The 16,864-nt window shown below is 33.5% G+C and overlaps 1 long non-coding RNA gene across 2 annotated transcripts; it reads left to right on the top strand.

Moving 5' to 3' along the window:
- Positions 1–91: 91 nt before the first annotated feature.
- On the top strand, positions 92–16,817 carry LOC131481571 (uncharacterized). Of its 2 annotated transcripts, XR_009246411.1 has the most exons (4): positions 92–1,645; positions 8,467–8,534; positions 12,099–12,160; positions 16,584–16,817. It is a non-coding gene; the product is annotated as an uncharacterized LOC131481571 (long non-coding RNA). The 2 variants fall into 2 exon arrangements; XR_009246412.1 differs by lacking the exon at positions 12,099–12,160.
- Positions 16,818–16,864: the final 47 nt, after the last annotated feature.

The raw sequence follows: 16,864 nt of genomic DNA, 5'->3' as shown, positions 1-16,864 counted from the left end.
TACAAATGCTGGTATACATCCTTCAAATAAATATTGCTTTCTGGTAGATACATGATTTTTTTTTTCCGTGTCAGGAATGATGTATTTGTTGTTTTGGACAAAAAGGCAAGTTTAAGTTGAATTGATATTAAACACAAATAAACTCTTAAATGTCAGTATTTTTTAGTCAAAATGTTTTGTATACTTTTGTTTAATCTTGTCGTAAGTCAAAGAATGTTTACATTGGGAAAACTTGTAGTCACTATATTACATTTATTTTGTAATAGATTAGAGTTTACTATTTTGAAGGGTCTTTTTTGTCTTTCTATCATACCTACTTGATTTAGTGTATCTTATTTGAATCTTTCATTTCTTATTATGTGACATTTCCCTACGGTTCAAAAACATGTTGTATTAAAAATTTAATATTTGGTATGGAATAATTTTGTTTTCTGTGGTTTAACTTCTATAATTTTTACATTCAAGATGCCTTAATTTTCAGAATGTGCAGAGATAGAAAATTTTATCTTTTGGGAAAGACTGTTTAAAAATTAAGATTTTTAAAAACCTTGTGTTGTTTGGAGTGGTGTTGATGAGTTGCATGATTGTATGGTTTTCATTACTAATCAGTTACTTAGTGACAGACGCTTTGTTCATTTTCATTCTTTTGTTTTCTGAGCAATTCTTAAAATGAAAAACTCATCAACATTATGCTTCATATGTAGTACAGTTCAACTTTGCTAACGTAAATAAATTCTTATTTTTGTGTAGCTGAATGCCCTCAATCGTTAAGATTCAGAAAGGTGAAACAAATGAAAAATTCAATTACTTATACTTATGTCTCACCTGTTTTGGGAAACATTTTTTTAAACTTACAATTGTCCAAGGGCAGTCAATTTATTACTTGCAAGTATTTTAATTGGTTCAAGAAATAATGTCTAAGTTTTGATATGTTAGAACTGAAACGTATTAAAACATTTAGAAATGTCGATTTAAGTCACTTCGGCTTAGCAAGTCATTCAAGCTGAAAATAGTGGTACTTTCTGCCATTAAAAACGTTTGATAATTTGGGAAGCAAGGCTGATAAATTTTGTTCTATTGCCTTCAGTAGTTTTGAAAATTAGGGGCTTTATGAGTTTTAGAAACATAGGCAGTATGTTTTCTTTTGAAGTTCCTCTATACCAGTCTTTTAATAGCTACCTACCTACACAAGCACAGCAAACATCTTCAACTGGTCCTCTAACAGCTACATACACACACTCATTCTACTCAGCCACACCACTTTGTAAATGAGTGCCCTGACGAGAAATGAAAGCAGAAATATATTAATCTGATTTGTCTGAAGAGGCTTCGGATGATAGAGCATATCACAGGTGTTTCTAATCAAGTTATTTCTGTTTTGAAAACAGTATTTTCAAGTTAGTGCTGCTTTGAACACTGGCAAGCTTGGGGTCATTTTGAAGACCTTACCTCTGTGTTCCAGGATCAACTGTGGAACTCCAGGAGGCAGAAATCTGTTGAATGTCTTCATACTATAATACATGACGTTTTTATTGCAGGTTTTGACCTTTAGGAGAGAGCCAATTCTGGAGAACAACCTAACTTCTTTGATTGAATACTCACATAAATCACTGGAACGTGATAGGAAAGTAACGAATTTTTTAAGGTATGTAATTTCATGTCTTAGCAATATAATTGGGGTGGACAGACAGTAAAGCTGAAACTTTCAGCTGAACTGAAATCAGACAATAAAAAACTAACTATTGCTGGAGATCTCTGTGTGAAGTGGCCAAAGCTGAATTGACTTGCTTATTTTAACTGGATTTTTTTAAATATATCTAATGTTATCATCTAGTATTGGAGCCTTGTCCAGATGAATTTATGTTCTAAAAATAAGCAGAGTGAATTTTCTTCTCCTTTCTTAAGACTGTTATGGTGTAGCTCGTCAATTTGTTAAAGTAATTTAATGCTTCATGTTATTAAATGGAAACTTTAAATCAAACAGAATTTGCTACTTAGCAAATTTGAGAGAGAGGTAGGTAGGTAGAGCCTGCAAAAATTAGCAAGAATATGAAACTATCAAAGAATTTAAAGTATTCCAATACTGTCCTAACCAGAAGTGGCAGTTTGGTTGAAACTGAAAACCCCACTTTCTTAAGCAGAAACTAATCTTACTCATACTCTGATTAAAATATTTAAGTTGTTCATATCAAAAGTTGCAAACTCTTTAAAACCAAGTTATAGAATGTCTATATTTCCAGTGGTTTTTATTGTCTGAGCATCCAAAATTATCAGAAAATTTCCTGGCGTATGTTTTTTTTTTTTTTTTTAGTAGCTTTAATTAAAATTCTATGTGCTAAAATTTTTTGTTTTCTAAATGGTAATCTGCTATGTTAAAGCAGACTTTACATAGTATTTGTTAATTAACTCTTTCATGGTAAAATATTAATCATAATTTTTAAAAATCAAATTGACAAAAATGGAAAGATTTTAATTTTTTATTTTAAAATATTACTTTACATACGTAAGAAAACAGAAATCCCATAGATCTGTTTTCATGAGGGAAGTGTGATCCTGTGTTAAGAGTAAATGGTCACAGAACTGGTTTTAACTTCCAGCATTGAAGAAGTTGGCTGTTCAGGTAATACGAAGTTAGATAATCCAGTAATGTGGATCTAAATAATTGGAAGTTAAATATTAAGATGTAATAGAAATCAAATTTGAATATAAGGATGAAGTGAGATACTTTTGGTGCCATCATTCTGTAAAGTGATTGAAATAAATGAAAAGTGTAGAATATCTTCATAGCTTAATTTCAGAATGTGACAATTGGATGAAAATAAATACACTTGCATCCTTCTTGCTTAGCTAGTGTTTTCCAAGATAAAGAGTATTAAGATGAGAAGTGAAAGATAAGACTAACTGAAAAATAAAATCTGGGTTCAGTTTAACACTTCAATCCAGATATCTTTAGATACACTTCGGTGCATTAAATGGAAGAAGAGAACATGTAAGTTTTATGTTAAAGATGAAACTCCACATAGTGATTTCTAATTAGAAAGTTAAGATTTGTGATGTTTGAAAGTATCAAAGCATAACTGTTTGGACACAAATATTTAGCATTGTACCACTCTTCTTCCTGTAGTTATGTGCTGTCTTACAGACTTCCAGAGTCTTAGGAAATAATATAAAAAAGCTTCAGTGCAAATATTAAAATTGATCTTATATTTGGTCAGTTCTGAAAGGGTGAGAAACTTTAATTTAGTTAATAATATGTGTTAATTTGGGAAACATGTGAAAGAATTTTTTCACTGATGTGTATAAATATCTCTGTTTAAGTACCCCGTAAAGTAATTTGTAATGATTTTGGCCGTTTTAAATTAGCACATCTGATTATCTAAACATAAACTTTTATAATAGTTCACTGTGCCAGAATTTAAGAGGTTTACTGTGTTAATTTTCATCTTTTTTTTTTTCAGGGATGATTCATACCATATTTGTATAATATATATACTTCAGTTAAATTTGTTACCAAGGTTAAGGAATACTAATTATCAAGAAAAATATTATTTGTCCCTAAAATAAATATATAGGGATATATATATATTGTAATTCTTGCTATTTGAAAATTGTTACCTTGGGATAGAAAATCTTTGGATAAAAGGATGTAATCTGACTTATCCACAGAAGGAGAAACTTTAAAACTTATTCTTTAACAATGATGTATAATGCTATTTTATACAAACAACTTATATTTTAAGCAGTTTGCTAGCTAAGACATTCTAATATGGGCTTTATAGTGTTACTGAGGATTTATTAATGGATAAAATGAACTTTTCAAATAAAACGTTTTTTCAGATAAGATCTAGCATATCAATTACATCTTCTGATAAGACAGTATTCATTTATTTTTCAGGAGGCAGTATTTATTGTCAAGATTTTACATTTGTATTAAATATTTTTACTTGGAATTCTCTTCTCAGCACTGCAAACTTTTGATAAATTCTTTAACATATATTACTTGCTTTAGTTTTACTTTCCTTCTTATCTCCCTAATTAGAGTCACTTGCAGAAAAAATAGCATGTTTCAAACGCAGCTTCTGGGACTGATTAATTCGTTGTTTAATAGTTTATTAATCCAGTATTATTTCCAAATATTTTAACCAATTTTTTTTCTTTCATTGTTAGTCCTTTATATAGTTTTCATAGTAATATATTTGAAGTTATCTTATTATAATTTTCAAAATTATTTATATTTTCCTTTCTGAATTGCCAGGCAGAAAAATCATTTTTTTCAATTGTGATGAAGATTTAAAATTGGAATTTTTTTCATACTTCTGTTTTTCAAAATCCCAAACCTAGTCTTCACTGAGTTTTCCAGCCAAATAATAGCCTATGCATTTTTCTTAATGTATATAAAATTTATAGATGTCTAGATTTCTGACTTTCTGTAATTTTCCGAATCAAAGATGAAAGACCTGGTGAATTTCAATGTAAGTCAGTAAAATAAAAGTAGATATTTAAGATAGCTTTCTGTTAACTCATTTAGTCATACTGTATATTTTCTAAATTTAGGGGTTTTTTTTCCTTTCTATTTTATTTTTAATTTTATGATATAGTTCCATTGACTGGGATTTTCCATACCCATTCCCATAATATTACAATAGTCTAGTCCTTCCTAAGCATGATAAGTCCATCATTCTTCTCTAAATTTAGTTTTGTATAACAATTTAAACTAGATAAATTGCATGTGCCATTTTTTTTTAATATTCGAAAGCTTTGTTAAAATTTTATGGGATAAAATATTTACTTATTTTTTGCTAATAGTGTCTGAAGTCAGACATATGGTGGTGATTAGATGCGTGGTACCTGGGAGGGAGCCAGGCATTTTGTAAGCAAGATATAATTTCATTTCTTGATTTGAATTTGAACACTTATTTTTCAGGCGAATAATTAGAGAGGATACTGTGTTGATTCACTCTGACAATGGTTAAAATTCTTGGAGAATTTGGATAACTGAGCAGTTAACTCCAAACTTAAGGAGCTGAAGATAATTACATGTGTCATTAACTTTTTAAAAGAACAGAAAATTCCTTCTTAAATTATTCTGTCATGCAGTAATAGAAATGGACTACGGTGGGTATGTTGAACTCTTTTTCTCCTCTGTTAGATGTATGCTTTTCTCAGCTTGCTGCTTCAGTAAACAAGTGTTACCATCACATCTCCTGCCCTTGCTTTACAGCTGGAATAAGGGGCTGGGAGATTGCTGCTGCTTGTCAGCTGTTACACAGAATACCATTAGTATGCAGTAATGGTACTCACAGGGGCCTGTACCCAGTAGTTTTTACAGAACAGGTAGAACTGACTTAACTCAGTGTATCCATACACAGTATAAAGAATACATTCTTTAACAGAAAGCGGTTTTCCTAATGCAGGATAAACAGAACTTTCGATGTGTGTAGTTCTTAGACCATTCTGCTTTTATTAAGTTGATTCCATCTGTTAGAATGGAAAACTATCTTCTGAAACATATATGTTGGATTTCTTACTTTTCTCTTCCAAACTGGTAGACTGAAAAATAATTAGTTGATTATACCACAAGTTAGGGTAAACATTGAGGAAACAAAAGATGATTGTCTACATAGGAGTGTTTCTTTCACTTTTGAAAATAGATCCTGTAATGTCAAGTAATACTGAAGAATGTTTTGCAGTGTGAATTTACATAATTTATACAATCATGTTTCTCTCATGTCTAAGTAATTTCAGTAGGTTAATCATTTCAAAGTGACTATCAGATTTTTATTAAGGTTATGATTTTATTTGTGGAAACTGCAAATGGCTTTTTAATATATAAGCCTGTTGTCCTAATTCAAAATGAGAAATCTGCAAAAACATTTTTTAAAGGTAACCATTGTTTTTGTTAATTGTCTCACTTATAATGTTCTATAGCAATCTTAAGTAAACTCATAGTATTAGTTCTCCACTAACGTTACAGGAAAAGCTTTGCCATAGTATGTGCTTAATGATTTGAAATATATTGAGCCTACAGCTTGTTCTGGTAATTCGAGCATAAATGAAGGTTGCTTGTTTCTTGTCCTAATACTAGGGTGTTTTTGAAAATCAGCTGGTGGTGTTTAAAAAATAACATTAATTTCTTTTATCAACTTATTTTTTATTTAACCAGTACTGAGTTTCTAGATGACCTATACAAGATTAACCTCGAATGAGGCAGTTTTCCAGGCTGCCAGTAAAGCTGTCTGGAGCTAGCACTGGGGGTTTACCTTTTCCATGAGTTCTTATGGAGCTCTTGTTGTTGCTAAAAGAACACCACTTGTGAAATAAGAGGGATGTTTTCTCCAGCAGTTATCTTTCGCTTTTCCTTTTCCTTGGCTGTCTTGGAGCTAAGCTGCTGTGTAGCACTCTTCTAAATCAGTAAGTGTAGTTCCTTAATCATATGAGGAAAATTTGTTATCAGAGCTTTATTTTTGTGCAAGTGTCCTGGGTCAAATTTTAGTGTAATTCATTTGCAACATTTGGTATACCTATGTTTGATGAAAACAAGGAATTTATCAATTAGGAATTTTAAAACTTTAGGTAATAGCTATTTTTTCTTCAACATACTTTCATATTTTGCATAAAAAAACTATATAAAAGATGTATTTATGATGCAGTAGTGTGAAAACATGTATAGGGTGTAAGTAAAACATTGAAGATTGTATTTTAGGGAATGGAATGATATCGAGATACAATACACAGGAGATTTCAACTGCACATGGAATTGTTTTACTTAAAAAGGTAAAGCAAGCATGGCAGAATATTAGAATTTTAATAGGTTTGGATTAAAGAGTTAGGAGTGGGATGTGGAATTTCATTTTGTTTGGTATTGATTTTCTGGTGGACTTTGAAATTTTTTAAATGTGCTGTCCTTTTTTGTGATAAATATTTTTAATAAACTTCACGTTTTGAGCGCCCCATTGTGAATCTGGATAGTTTTGTTACAGTCTTTCAATTTTGTGTCCACTCAAGTTTATTTAGCTTTTGTTCTTTTTGAAGATGTAATATATATTCTGCCTTTGTGTACTGGTTTTTAATCCTTCCTACTCCTGTAGGTAATGAGTGAGAATGGAAACAATTTCCCTATCCTTATCATTACTCTTTCATTTATTCTTTGATTCAGACAACTTGACAACTTTATTTTCTGTTTGCTTTGGCCATAACAGCATAGTATATTATTTTCAGAGATTCCTCTATGCATTTTAAGCTCCAACTTAAATTTTATGTGAGTATGTATTTGCGTATACTGTTATTACAATAGAAGTCTTTGATTTGGGCATTTTATGGCTTTACATTTTACAGTTTTATGTGTGCATGAGAAGGGGATATCAATCTCAGGGTGTAATCTTGAAAATAAAAATATCTGATTGCTTGGAGTAACACCGAGTTTTCCATGTGCTTCAAATTAAAGAAATAGGTTTTTAGACTTACATGTTTCACTTTTAAAGTTCAAGAAAGCAATAGTATCAGAAAAGCACACTTTTAAAAAAGTGTATCATACGGGCTAGTGCAGTGGCTCAACAGGCTGATTCTCCATCCAGCAAGCACTGGCATCTTATATGGGCGCTAGTTTGTGTCCCAGCTGCTGTTTCCAGTCCAGCTTTCTGCTTAAGGCCTGGGAAAGCCATTGTGCCTAAGGGAAGTGAACCAGCAGACAGAGATTATTTCTCTTTCTCTTTCCTCTTTGTGACAGATCTGCCTTTCCAATAAAAGTACATTTATCTTGGGCCCCCGGCATGATAGCCTAGCGGCTAAAGTCCTCATCTTGAACGTCCCAGGATCCCATATGGATGCCGGTTCTAATCCCGGCAGCTCCACTTCCCATCCAGCTCCCTGCTTGTGGCCTGGGAAAGCAGTTGAGGATGGCCCAAAGCTTTGGGATCCTGCACCCATGTGAGAGACCTGGAAGAAGTTCCTGGCTCCTGGCTCCGGATCGGCACAGCACCGGCTGTTGCACTCACTTGGGGAGAGAATCGGACGGAAGATCTTCCTCTCTGTATATCTGACTTTGTAATAAAAATAAATTATAAATCTTTTTTTTTTAAAAGTACATTTATCTTAAAAAAAAAAGGAATCACAGGGACAAGTGTTTGACTTGGGACACCCACTTTCCAATAAGCCAGGGTTCAAGCTGGCTTTGCTTCCAATTCCAGCGTCCTGCTAATATACATCCAAGGAGGTACCAAGTGGTGGTCCAGGTTCTTGGGTCCCAGCCACCCATGTAAGAGACCCAGATTGCATTCCATGCTTTTTTGTCTCTCCCTGTTTCTCTTCCTTTCAATAATGAACCACACTGAACTATATAAATGCTGCTGCTTAGTGTTTGTAATCTGCAGTGGTTCTGTGCTGTGTAAGGATCAGAAGGCATTGATGTCGGCCTCAGTTGAAACTGTTATCAAAAATGTTAAATCTTCACTTTTATCTTTTTCCTAGGCTTAATAATGGTTAAAATGAAGACAATAATAAAATAAGTCTCTACTTAACCGAGAAATTCGTACCTTGTAAGTATTAAATTCTTTGCCTCACTATTCTTGCAATCCAAAGTTACTGTTTCTTGTTAACATTTTGATTTTTTTTCTTCCTATGCTAGAATAGTTTTCTAACCCCCTACACATAAAGCTCTGTTTAGCTTTATTGACCCTTGTGGCTTTATAAATCGAATATCTTCACTTGAGAAATCTTTTTGATTAGTTTTTGTTTCCTTAAATTAACACTTGATACTTCTTTGGTGAAGAGCTTTACAGTTAGCGGTTTAAACAGGAAGACAATCTCTTTTCCTTTTATCAGTACACATGCACATCTTTTTCTAGAAACATTTTTCCCCTAGTTCATTGAAGAAATGTGTAAGATATACCAGAATAATTCTAACAGGCTAGCAGGAATTGGTATTAAACCGCTAGAAAGACTCACATATCAAGACCATGTTAAATGCAAAAGATAGGTATTTCTCAGAAAACATATGAGAACCTAAAAATCACTTCAAAAGACTTGAGCTAATTCTACATCTCTGAGGAAGACAAACTCAGGTGCTGCTGTTCCTTTTCTTAATGATGTTGAGGCCTGGTCTTGTTTAAATGCACATCAGTGCTTCATGTACTTTCCTTACATTATCCCTTAATGCTGCATTAGTAAATTAGAGAATGTATATGTATTGGAGGGTAATCTAACCATCATGGAAAATCAGCCCTTACACTGAGCAGTGAGTGTGAGGTAGGAGTCAATTAAATAATGAAAATTGTTAGTAATGAGCCACTTTGTAAAGCAATAGCCAAATGCCACAGGAGCCACAGATTTTTTTTTCCAGTTTTTTCCCTTTATATTTTTGTTTCTGAAAAATTAAAATGAAAATATTTACAAATCCTTAAAGAATCCTATATAATCCAGGCTTTGGTTCCTTAATTGGTCCCTTGAAAGCCAACTCAGCCTTTCTTCAACTTGACTCTTCGAAAAAAAATCTGTTCTGTTGGTGTTGTATTCCTCTGAAGACTGGAGAGCAGTTCACTTTTCAAACAGAATGTCCCTTTACTTCTAACAGATTTATAAGCACATATAAGGTCAGATTCTCAGCTTCACTTCAGCTTCTTTATTCCTTTGTAAATAGTCTTTCTTGGCTACACTCTAGCATCTTTCAAATTTAGACTGTTGGCCGTATTTTGTAGTTGTAGGTAGGATGCCTGGGTTTACTTTTAAGTTAGATATTCATATGAAAATGTTTCGGGTGCCCAGAAAAATAGATACACAGTGACAGTAGTGAGAAGATCCTGTGCAGTTATGTTTCCCAGTTGCTTCTTTCTTGTTTATTTAATGCCATTATTTCTTTGATAAGAGGTTTTTTTTTTTTTTGCTGTTTTTGTTTGTTTTATTAAGCACTATTAATTTATGGAATGTGAATGTTCCAGAACTGTGGAAGTTTTGTTTATAAATTCTGTGCTGTGAAAATCAAATGACATTATTTTGGGTTGTATTTTAAAACTTTGTAAAGACCTGAAATATGTTTTGCTTTTCTACTTAAAGGAAGGTGTTTTTTTCTGTGGAAAAAATAATTAGATATATCGTGTATGAGTTGTTTCCCAACTTCTTCTTTTGTGAAATATGTTTATTTTTCATGTTGCAGTTTTGGATACATACACTTAATTATATATTAAAGTCTTGTGAATTTAAGGTAATTGAATGTATTGTTTGCTGTTTAGAAAACATCTTTAGGTACACTGTCAGCTATTTAGAGGATAGAATCTTTAATAATCTACAGAAGGGACTTACAGCATTGACCTTATCAATAGGAAAATGGGAGATATGCAGAACTTCACCATCTTGTGCTGATATTAGTGTTCTTCTCAGCTACCAGTGAGATAAATTATTTCCTGATTCAAGAGACTTATAAAATTTACCTTCTTTAAAAAGAGCTTCTGGAGTAAAAAAGAAAGTTTTTGTGGCATAGGATTAGTTTTCAAAATGCATCTTTAGAGATGTTTTCAAATTAGTAGTAAAATAGCTACGGCATATAATGATACTAGTCTGTAGTCTAGAAAGTATTATCAGTTGTTGAATTGTAAATAGTAAATCAAAGGATTGCTTGAATAAGAATTGCCAAAGAAATTGGTGTGTTTTAATCAGTGGGGCAGTAAGTAATCAATGATAGGAAGTTACATAAAATCTGCTTTGCTTTCATTAAATATGTGATGCACAAAACATAGGTGAAAATTCTGTTTTTAATTTGTAATAGAGCTTTTAGTTTGGTGTAAATTGTTGCACCATACCTTTGCCATTCTTGAGAAATATAGCTGAATGATTTTTTTTTTAAATGGGGGATGTTTTTGTGGGAAAAGTACATGCCAAAATGAATAAATAAATAAATTGCTTATTTGGCAGTTGGATTAGTAGTGAAGGGTATTGTATTTACAATACAAAGAGAAAAATATATATAAGGGTATCAGGTACCGTTAGTGTTTCGCAGAGGAGGAAAAGGATTATTAGCCTACTGATAGGATGAACTTGCTATTAATTTGTTAAGTAGATCACATCTAGGCTCTTAAAGTTATACATTATTCTATAATTTATGAGCATAGGAAAAGTTCAAAATATGCTACAGCTGTTTCTTAGTCATTGTTCAAAAAACTGTGTTGTTGAGAATTAGACGATATATAATCAAGTGCCAGGTGTTTCTAGTCCTCAAAGTCTTACGTATTTGACATATATATGTTCAACAGAATGATTGAGTTAAATCTCGGCTTTTATGTTTTAAGCCATGGCTGTTTCTGCTCTCAACAAAATTGTAGCCATAAAATTTGAGTTGTTAAGTATTTCTTTGAGTTGTTACGCCAGAAGTATAGAAAGGAGTTGGGTTTATTCTTTGGCATCCTGAACAATTCCTTATCCCTGCATAGATTCAAAAGGTAGGGAATTTAGTTGTGATGTTGCTTTGGATGCTTACTTAGAAAAATGAAAGCACGGATCTTGATTTTAGAAGGAAATATGTGGAAGATTAAAAAAAATCAGTTTCAGAAAAGTGGTGAGGACTAAAGGCTGAGAAGGATAGGAAGGAATAGTTGGGGTTTGGATAATGGGTTCAAAAAATATATTCCTAGTGTTACATGAAAACCGGGAGAGACAGGGATTTTCTTCCATTCACTGGTTCAGTCCCCAAATGTTTGCAATGACTGAAGCCAGGGACCTTGAACTCCTTTCAGGTCTCCCTTGTAGGTGTCAGGAGCCCACATACTTGGACATTTTCCACCTTCTGAAAAACATCTGCAGGGAGCTTAATTAGAAGTGAAGCACCCACAACTCAAACTGTGTTCATGTCAGATGCAGGTGCTGATTTAAAAGTACCATAGCACTGTGCATAATAAAATACGATTTTAAATGGAAAATAAATATTCAAATATAGTGAATTCTAACAAGTGCAAGCAACTGGCATGATGGGGATTTTAAGGTGTAAGAATGAGCAGAAAATATCCCAAGAGTTTTCTGTTTAATCCTGGTCTCAACTATTGTCTATTAGTCAGAAACTTAACTCCAGGTAAAAAGAGAGGTATATTGAATCTAAAAATGAAATATATTTTCAGTTGCCGGTGATTACCCCAGTCTGTGTCTTGACTGGTCGGTTTCACAGTTCCTGTTATATCCAGTAAATAAATTTATGCTTATTTTTATGTTAATTTTTTCTCATAGTAAGCTTATTTCTAGCTCATTAAAATGAAGTTTTGATGCATTTAGTAGTGTGTGCTTGTCAAGAATGTTATCTCTTTCAAGTATTCTGGTCAGATTTCAGAATTTCAGTGTAAAATGTTTGTAATGAAATAATACCAAATATATCTGAATTTTCATTTTAAAAGGTTATTCAATTTTAATGTCCTTAATTGGATTATATAGGATGTTTTAAAACCTTAATGCTTGATGTCATGTACTCAGAATTTCAAATTGGCAGTTGGCTCTCCAGCTTCTAGACAAAACAACTTTGTAAAGTACACTGAATTTTTCTAAAAGTCAATTTTAAAGTTTATTCATTTTATTTTTGGCCTTATATTAGTTAGAACCATAGAAAACAAACTTCTTCCTTGATATTCTAAGTTGCAGTTTTGTCAGTAATAATTCATGGAAAACAAGTTCTCAATAGAGGGCTGGTTTGAGCTTAGCATGTAAGAAACTATCTTGCTAGACTTAACGTAACAAAATCCTCCCACTGGTTCTTCCAGCATGAATTGTAGAGCTGTATCCTGGATATTCCACTCTGGGTCCATTGCATTTTTTAGCATTTCTTTTAAAATATTTTATATAAAGTTAAACCCATCATAGAAAGTACAAACCACAGTGCATCTCTGAAGAATGAGAAACTTCTAGGATGCAGCCTATCTACACTTCTCAGTGTTACCAGCACTGTTGGTTCATGTGGAACTGTAGTACATTGAAATACTCCATGGGCATTCAATGAATACCTGTTCACCACTAGATATGCTCATAGACATTTAGGACTTACCAGCCTAATTAGGGCTATAAAATAGGCGTTCAGGACCTCATTTTTAAGAGGAGGAATAAAGAAGATCTGTGTAATGAAATGAAATTCAACATAAGGACTCCATCTTAAGTCTTCCAACTTCATATTGGCAGTTTTGTCATTGCTGCCTCAATAAACTTTCTGCTATTATATTACTAGTAAATTAAATCCAAAAACTGATCACTGACCTGTTGCATTCAGATTGATTCTATAGTTTAGGACAATATGCCTAGAATTTTTCAATGTTTCCATTAAATGCAGTAATGTTCTGCGTGAACTAGATCCACAGATATTACCATGATTATAAGATAAAGTAAACATAACTAAGTCAAAATGTTAATAAAAACAAAATTATTGTTGTAAATCACTTATTAGGGAAAAGTCATTTTATATACTCTGCCATTTTATTGTATTTTAAGTAAAACATAAAGGTTCTCAGGTTTGCGTTCAAATTGACTTCTTCAGTATGACATTTGATTTACTTATCTTGGTCCTGCCTTTAAAAATGGCTATTTTTTTCCCTTGGGAGATAAGATTGGAAAACTGAAATGTGTTTGAAGATAGTTGAGGTAATTAAAGTCTCGTAGCTCAAAAAATAAACTACCAGACTTGAACTGGGTCTTGCATAAAAGACAAAAAGAACTGAATGGTTCTATTTTATTGTTGTTACTAATTTTTTTAAAGATCTATTCATTTTTATTGAAAAGTCAGATTTACAAAGTGAAGGAAATACTGAGAGAAAGATCTTCCATCTATTGCTTCATTCCCCAAGCAGCCACAATGGCCAGAACTGAGCCGATCCAAAACAAGGAGCTTCTTCCACGTCTCCCTTGTGGGTGCAGGGTCACCTTGGGCCATCCTTGATTGCTTTCCTAGGCCACAAGCAGGGAGTTGGAAGGGAAGTGGAATACATGGGATACAAACTGGTGCATGCAAGGGGAGGACTTTAGCCACTAGGCTACTGTGCCAGGCACCTCCGTCCCCACCCCCCCACCTTTTTTTAAGTAGTTCTTTACTTCTGTTGTGACTAGCCTTTGGGGAATTTTCTGTATATTTGCTTTTAGCCAACAACTTTAAAAACAGATTTAAAGGGTTGATGCGCTGTGATATTTCCAGTAGCTCAATATACAAGAATGAAAAATAGCATAGGCCATCCTTGGAAAGATTGTCACAAGGCTAGTCTCAGTTGAATAAAGAAATTGACCTGAAATAGTGAAACCAGTTATCTGTTAAACAGCATACAAATCCTGAGAATAATTGTGTAACTTCAAAAGTTCTTAGTGAATGGGTGGCTTTCAGTATCAGCTAGAATGATTGAAATAAGAATTCACTGTAGACAGAATGATTTCAGTTATTCTTCAATGTACTGGTTATGGAAAGAGGATTACTGTTGTTGCAGTTGTTAAGATTTGTTTATTTTTATTGGAAAGGCAGGTTTACAGAGAAGGAGAGACAGACAAGTCTTCCATCCCCCCAAATGGCCACAACAGCCAGAATTGAGCTGATGAAAGCTAGACGCCAGGAGCCTTCTGTGGTTCTGCCATACAGGTGCAGGGTCCCAAGGCTTTGAGTTGTCCTCTACTGCTCTGCCAGGCCACAAGCAGGAAGCTGGATGGGAAGTGGAGCAGCCAGTACATGAACCATGCCCCAAAGGGATCCTAGCACTTGCAGTGTGAGGGTTTAGCCATTGAGCCGCCTTGCTGGGCTAGGGGGATTAATATTTTAGCTTCCAGTAGTAGCTTTAGTTGAAGATGAGATAAACACATATGTCTCAGGGAAGGATGCAAATTTGGAAAATTTGTTACAAGCATATGGATCTTCAGGAAGTTTTAAGAATTACTTAGTGGGGGCCCAGCATGATAGCATAATGGTTAAGGTCCTCGATTTGAACACACTGGGATCCCATATGGGCGCCGGTTCTAATCCCGGCAGCTCCACTTCCCATTCAGCTCCCTGCTTGTGGCCTGGGAAAGCAGTCGAGGACAACCCAAAGCCTTGGGACCCTGCACCCACGTGGGAGACCTGCAAGAAGCTCCTGGCTCCTGGCTTTGGATCGGCGCAGCACCAGCCATTGCAGCCACTTGGGGAGTGAGTCATCAGACAGAAGACCTTCCTGTCTCTCCTCCTCTGTACATCTGACTTTCCAATAAAATAAATCTTAAAAAAAAAAAAAAAGAATTACTCAGTGGGAGAGGATAATTATTACACTCAAATGTTAAGTAATTTTATTCCTTCCCCTTGCTACTTTCATTGTGATCCCTGTGACATCATACTTGGCCAATCTTTTCTCTGCTCACAACTGCTTCATTATGATTCTATAGTATATGGAACTTTTTCTTTCTGAATACCTAACTACAATTTTTATAATATGCTAATAAAATTTGTAATGTCTGCTGCCATCTGTTCCTGATGAAATTCCTAATTATTTCAGAAAGGTACAACTGTTACATTTGACTGTCATGTGTCATTAAAAGAGAACTTCAATGAGATAGCACAGTGTTCCCGTTAGAAGGAAATATTGGGTGCTTCTTGATTATAGAGACCTAGGTACCTAGGGAAAGTAGCAGATATTGTGCATAGGAAATCAGTTTAACATAAATGTTAGGAAATTTTCTTAATTGGCTTAACATAGGAAGTTCATCTGAAATGCAATTGTATTTCTAGTATTTAGGCATTTTTAAATTTTAAGACATGAAATTAATGGCAAAGGAATTAGTAAGTTGAGATCTGAAAGAATCAATGATTTTATTAACTCAAATATAAGGGATGATTGACATAGGATGAAAGCTGAAAAGAAAATGTTCTACAAATAACTATAGGACACAAAAGGGAGCTAAAAATACTAAGAAGGAATGAATGTTACAGGTAATATATTTATGTTCTCATACCTTTTATGTTACTTTTCTTCATTGTCAAGATATATTTATAATTGGTTATATCTGGAGAATAGAAAAAGAGTCACCAAAAATTTAAAAACTGTATGCAATAGTTTCTGAGAGCTTCATCTATAGGGAAACTTGTTATGGAATCTAGCATTATAATGTTGACATTTGAGGTTTGTGTGTTCTAACATTCTTGAATAACTTGTTTAGATTGAAATCTAGTTTATACACAGTTTTTAAAAAATCACTTATACATTCATTTCTTCTTAGAAAGCACTAAGGGAGTATAGAAATGGTAAAACTGTTCAATTTAACTTAGAAACTAGAGGGTTTTTTTGGTTTTTTTACTATAGAGCAATCATTGTTCTCATCTGAATTGAACTTCATTGCAAGCACATGCTCAACACTAACGTTTAATGATATCTTCTCTAGTTAGCAGCCTTTTTGTTTTTAAACATTTATGTCCAAGAAACTAGAATAAAATAAAATTTTAATCTGTTTCCTTTACATTTCATATACTTATACATTTTAGAAAATGTTTTGGGGAGTGAGAAAATTATCATGTTTAACAAAGTGGCAGGGTTTAGTTATACTCCCATAGCTAGGGCCTTTTCTGGAAGACTTTAAACAACAGCTATTGCTAAATCTTTCTCCCTATTTTGTTTTTCTTACAGAAATAGGAAAAAATTGTCCCAACATTGTTATCGAATCTTAATGGATACCTAATCCTGAAGAGCAACAAAATGGAAGATCTCACAATAGCAAATTTCAACTGATAAATCCATGCTAATTTAAATTATGGTAGAATCATAATAACAAACATGATGCAAAGGTCTATAAATAAAACACTGCATGGGGCTGGCATTGTGGTATAGCAGTTGAAACTGCTGTCTGCAACACCAGCATGCCGTAGGACTTGACCTACGGCCCAGGGAAGCAGCAAGGTTTGACCCAA

Source organism: Ochotona princeps, chromosome 12 (assembly GCF_030435755.1).
Source record: "Ochotona princeps isolate mOchPri1 chromosome 12, mOchPri1.hap1, whole genome shotgun sequence".
Lineage (NCBI taxonomy): Eukaryota > Metazoa > Chordata > Mammalia > Lagomorpha > Ochotonidae > Ochotona > Ochotona princeps.
The sequence above is the reverse complement of the archived record's forward strand: the minus strand, read 5'-3'. Positions and strand labels throughout refer to the sequence as shown.